Source organism: Amblyomma maculatum, chromosome 7 (genome assembly GCF_055883805.1).
Source record: "Amblyomma maculatum isolate TAMU_Amacu chromosome 7, ASM5588380v1, whole genome shotgun sequence".
In the NCBI taxonomy this organism is placed as follows: domain Eukaryota; kingdom Metazoa; phylum Arthropoda; class Arachnida; order Ixodida; family Ixodidae; genus Amblyomma; species Amblyomma maculatum.
In genome coordinates this window covers 143,658,198-143,664,197 of record NC_139350.1, presented here as the reverse complement: position 1 = coordinate 143,664,197, position 6,000 = coordinate 143,658,198, and positions in this window count along the sequence as shown.

The following is a 6,000-nucleotide window of genomic DNA, read 5'->3' as shown; positions in this document are numbered from 1 at the left end:
GCTGTTTTGAAATCATTTATTTAATAGCGCCATAGCGGGAGATAGACTCTTCGAACTGGTCCAGTGAATTAACTTCTGCTGTCCGTGGTAGGCAGTTCCAGTGTTCAATTGTTCATGGGAAAAAAAGAGAACTTAAATGTCTCCGTCGTTACCCGTAGAGGAAGGAACTGTGCAGGGTAGTTTCCGCGTACTCGAAGCGATGATCGTTTTTGACGATACCGCTTTGATGTCAAAATTGAAATTGGCTTTGTTCATTAAATAAAGGTATTCTAACCTGGCTTTTTGTATTCACTGCGAAAGTTAGGGCAAGTGTAATTTCGCAAGAAGTTCTGTGACCAAGTCTGTCGCGTATTTTGATGGCATAAATCTTCGGCATATCTCTGAACTGTCTTAATTTTATATATTTGGCTTTTTGTGAAAGAATCCAATACAACACATGCATACTCAAGCTTAGAGCGTGCTACGGTCATATAGGCCATAAGTCAGACATATGTAAATGCAAGTCAAAGTCTACGCTTCAAATACCAAAGTTTTTGCTCAGCTGACGCCCAAATTATTATTTCCAGTTCAATCGTCAAATATGATCATCCCGAAATATTTGAAATGCCTGACATGTGAAATAGATTTACTGTCTAGCTCGTAATCGAGATGTAAAATATGTTTAGTATTCCTAGTAGTCCTTGCAAAAAATATTTTATTCTAACTTATTTACATTTTTTCTCTGGAACACCATTGTTGTATAGTGTTTAAGCCCCAATTCACCAAGACTTTATATTCTCGACTTGAAACATCTCAATAAATGACAATCGTCTGCAAACAAACGAAACGTAATTTTTGGATTTAAATTTTGAGCAATGCCATTAATCTTAATTTAAAATTGTACTAGAACCAGTACGGATCCCTGTGGGCTCCAGACGTTACTGGCAATATTTCAAATATTGTAGAAATATACTACAAGAGTGTGAAAAGAAACTGGACCACATTATACAAACATTGATGCTCCATTCTACAAAATTTTCTCGATTTGCCGAATTCTTACATGAGGTAGATTTTTGCGTCTCCTAAAAAAATCAGAAATGGTATTGGCCACAATGCCTGCAAACTTTTAACGGACATTTTGCAATGCACTGAGTGCCAGTATGACATAGGCGTTTCCAGAGTTTTAAATCATGCAGATTTTTGTATAGTGGCACACAGAACAACTGAAAAAAAAAAATCCTGTTGAAGAATTGTTGTTTAAGACAGTTGGTTTTTTAAATATCTTGGCAGAAACTGTTGATGGAAAACAATTGTCGAGATGTGATTCACTAGGTTCAAAAAAACAATGACAGCATAAAATTTAAATGTCAATATGTTCTTCAAAGTCCACGAGGGTGTTGCTGTGGGCTAGTGGATTGAACATTGCGCAATTCACCTTTATAGTAATCTTCAAAATCACCAGCCGACATCAGCATACTGAACCCATGATATTCAGACGAGTGATGATGGTCGTGTAGAACATTTTGCTTAGGTGCAATTATTCAAGTTGGGGAAGTTGCATGAAAGAACACTTGCATAAGTCAGAGTGGGACTGAGGGCTTGTCTCACCCCTTCTCTCATGCGTGTTCTTTCATGCAACTTTCCCATGTATGAAGAGATGAGTTTGCCAGTTGCACAAACAGAGGTGCAACAGCTGAAATAGAATTAAGACATTTTTGGAGCAGCGAAATTGCTTTGCAGCTGTAAAATTTATATTTGGAGGATCTCAGAGGAAAAAATAAAAAACTCCAAAACAGTCCGGAAACCTTACTTTTGGCAACTAAAAAAAAATGAAGTGTGAATATCGCACCGTATGAATATGATCCAAACGAAATCTAGTAAGGGCCACCTATCACCGGCGCTTAGTATATTTCCTTCGGAAATCTGGCGTGTACCTTTTTTTGTAAGTAAGCAGTTTGTATTGCAAAGCATGCTATCATACAAAAAAAAAGAGCAAAAAAGAATATGAGCCACAAAACCAAGTGGGTTAAGTTTTCAAAATTTAGGGACTGAAAAAAAAAATAATCATCCCCATCATCCTGACTATGCCCACTGCAGGGCGAAGGCCTCTCCCATATTCCTTCAATTAACAAGGAGAAAATTCCAAAGAATATGCACTTTTTTTTTCTGCACCTAAAGCGGTTTGACAACCTTAAAGTATCTCATCCTGCTCATAAGGCTCATAAAACAATGCTTTACTGTCTACAAACTCCTTAGCTTGTGTCGTGTGAAGGCAGCTCCAGAAGAGCTCAATTTGAAGCCACGTCTGCGATCAACTTGAGCCCAAAGTAAGCGCACTATGAAAAAAATGGATTCAAAAGCAAACCCAACTGGGAAAGAAAAGAAAAAGCAACTGCCCTACATTATGGCCATTGTAACGAGCAGATAATTACAGTAGTGAAACATGAGATCCGTGCATTAGACGCAAGGAAAAGAGCAAAGAAAGTAAACATCTGGTCAGAACAAGAAATGCAGCAATAATATAATAATAGATTACTGCATGCTGTTTGGTCTAGAATCCAAGCTTCCAACTTTTACTTGAATGCAGAAGCACCGCCTGTAGATATCCATTCATTTTGATCCCCAACTAACGAGAACACAAAATCTAAGCCGATGAAAGCATATGTAGAGACCACAAGAAATGCATCACAATCTAAATGCAAGACTTTCATTCTAGGCAAGCGGATACAAGACCCTCACAATAAAAACAGCTCATATTGCGATTAAAAATGTAAAATCCTGATGCGGGAAATTAAGATCGGTTGGGCATAGTAGGAACTCAAAATAGTGATTTGTAAATTATGCGGTTTAACGTCCCGCAAAGGCAAATAGGCTATGACAATACAGGATGGCTCAATAATATTTTTGGACATCAGTTAATCCGCTACGTGAACTCACAAGGCACTGTACTTGCTTCTCCATTATACGCTTCTCCATTATACCTCAATGTAAAGCGTAGCTTTTTGGGCTTGGTGGTGCATGAACATAGCCATATTGTAGCGCCAAATAGACAAGACACACGAGAAGATCGCTCGTGTGTCTTCGGTCTTCTCATGTGTCGCGTCTGTTTTGAGCTATAATATAGCTAACCTCAATCTAACCTGCTACGTTGGGATAATCAGCGGAGCAGAAAAGCCACAATGACGGATGGGAAAGTGGTTTGAGTTCCTATACGTCCGGAGCGTTATCTTGATAGTCTGATAAACATTTCATATAGGGAGCTTGCATGAAGCGATGCATGCTGGGTATAATCGGCCATGATGTTGTCGCTGGCAGCAGACGGCTGGAAGCGCAGCCAGGCTGAATGGAGCGAATGCCTTGTCATTTTCGACGGTCCACCGAGCACACAAGCGGCTTTTCATGCGCTGTCCTTATGTGTGTGCAAGACCTTGCAAGATATCAGTGGGCAACGTACGCGTCGACGCTGTGCCTGAAAAATCGGGCGCGCTATGAAGAAAGGCAAAGCAGTGCGGCGCTGACCTGGGCGCAGACGACTGGCTGTACTATGCGTCTGGACCTGTGGCCGCCCGTCGACATCGCCGTATCGCCATGACTTCTAGTTCTGGCGAGTAGTTTGATACTTTCCCGGACTAGCGTCGGTCTCTTAGTGTTGGCCCATGCGAGCCATTCGAGTCGGCAACGCTAGAGGGATCATTTGCCTTCCCGCACTCGTGCATGCGTACTTTTGGAATTGTGAAGAACCCGCAGTCGCCTGTCTGATCGCTCCAGCATCATCTGCGCGCCCTACGCGACCATCCAAACGAGTATGAGTGACGTGCTGTGTCGTCTGCTACCAGCGACAACATCATGGCGGATTATACCCAGCATGCATCGCTTCATGCAAGCTCCCTATAAAAACATAGTAGGTTTCCTTTACTTTGTCACATAACGTGAACACGCACAAACAGAAACGCCTAGAACGAGGCCGAGACTGACATATTAGCGCTAATCACCCAACGCTCAAGAAAATAATTTCATTTCATGAACCCCGTGCGCGTATAGACCAACACCGTGTTTACAAACAAACGGGGCGCTCGCGGTATCGCAGCCGACTGGGGGTGAAAAATAGGGTTAGCGCCCATAGGAATACATGGAACCGAAATATTTCTAAGCAGTTTCCTCATTTCACGAGACACCTATGATGTCCTTGTTCCGTGCAGAGTAACCGTGAACATCCTAGAACAGATCGTGAAAGTATGAAATCTCATGACCGAGGCAAAGTATTTTTAAAACACCGTGAAACGTATGGGGTAAACGCTACTTACCGCAACATTTTTCTCGTTTCGTAGAGCACCAGAAGTGGTGGCCGGTCGTTAAACATTGGCCAGTGCTTTGAAGAAGTATGCTGCGTCATTACTGAGGCGGTCTAAAACTCCCCGAATAATCTATGTTGTGAATCCGGACACCCCCAAAATGCTAATGTAGCGAAACACGTAGTTTCGTTTACAGTCTTTTATGCTGCCGCATGGAGTAAATTAGCTTGAAAATACTGTCCCTCAAGTGATACATCCTAGACAGAATTACATTTAAAAGGCAGTTGTCAAACGCCGTACCGAACGGACCGAACGAGAGTCGCGCATTGCAGCAGACGACAGCGCAGCTGGCGATACCCACCGCGGCCGCCTCCAGCTCCGGAGCGTCTGTTAGCGACAGCGCAGGTGGTGCATTGCCATCTGCAACTGTGCGCAGTCAGTTTATCGTGCTGTGAAGGGTCCAGCAAGTCGTCAAACTTGCAGTACTTGCAAGGGAATGTAGTGCGCCATGAAACATAATGTCGGGGCGTGATACAAGACGTTCGTCAAAAAATGAGAAGGGTTCAACGCTGCTGAACCGAGTAAAATGTTGCGGTGTGTTGTGTTTACATGTGTTTCTATTGGTTGCCCTCCCAACTCGCGCCCGCATACGTTTCGAGGTATTTTAAAAATACTTCGCCTCGTTAATGAGATTTCATACTTTCGTGATCTGTTCTGGATGTTCATGGTTGCTCTGTACCGAATAACGAGATCATAGGTACGCCGTGAAGTTAGAAAAATGATTTGAAATTTTTTAGGTCCTGTATTCCTATGGGCGCTAAGCCTAGTTTTCACCCCCCAACCAGCCCAGCCTGGCGACAGAAGCGCCACCGCATCGCGCTTACGTCACAGATCGGTGTTGGTCTATTAAAGGCAAGAGAGAGTAGTACGCCTATTATTTTTGTTAAAGAAAGGAGAAAGGAAAGGTGGCGTGCCCGTCCGGGGCCCCGGACCGCGGAGCGGACTCGATAGGCCGAGAGCCGTTTTCAGTCCGCGTGCACCGAGCGTCCGCCGCGGACCAAGATTGTTTTTGCTCTTTTTGCTTTATCGTTGCCACCTCCGCGTTGCTACTCCCGCGCTTTTCGTCTCGTATTCAGTTCGAGCCGGGCATGTTTCTTGTGCATGCGCTCCGTCATTCGCTCCGTGTTCGCAGCAGTGCATCGTTTTTTGTGTGTTAGTGCTTGTGGGTGTGCCAGCTTTGTAGCTTTATTCGGTTTCAATTGCTTATTATGGGTGGAGTAGCGAAAAAAGCGCTCAGTAATGAATTGACAGTCAAGATTTTAGCGCTCGTAGGGAGCTGCCCACCGATATGGAATATTGAAGACGTCGCAATAAAGAACGCTTGCAATAAATGAACGCTTTTTTGCTTCTTATTCGTCCTAGCATACTTCACGTATAACAGACAGAGCAGCGAGACGATGGTTTCGCTCAGCGCCCATGTTGAAACTCTCGGTAGAAAGGCATTCGGCAGCGCGCACGAACAGCGGGGGAGAAGGGTACACGTGGATAGTCCGCTGGCTTCGTATGAATGCTCGACGGCCGGATGGACACGCGGACGCTTGATCACGTGGCAGCATATCCGTGGTGACGCGCGCGGACCGTCCGTGCTCCGGTCCTTTCTTCTGAACCCACCATTACAGACGATTACGTAAGCCGTTCAGAAAGCTGCTCGTCTTCGCATCACCGGTGC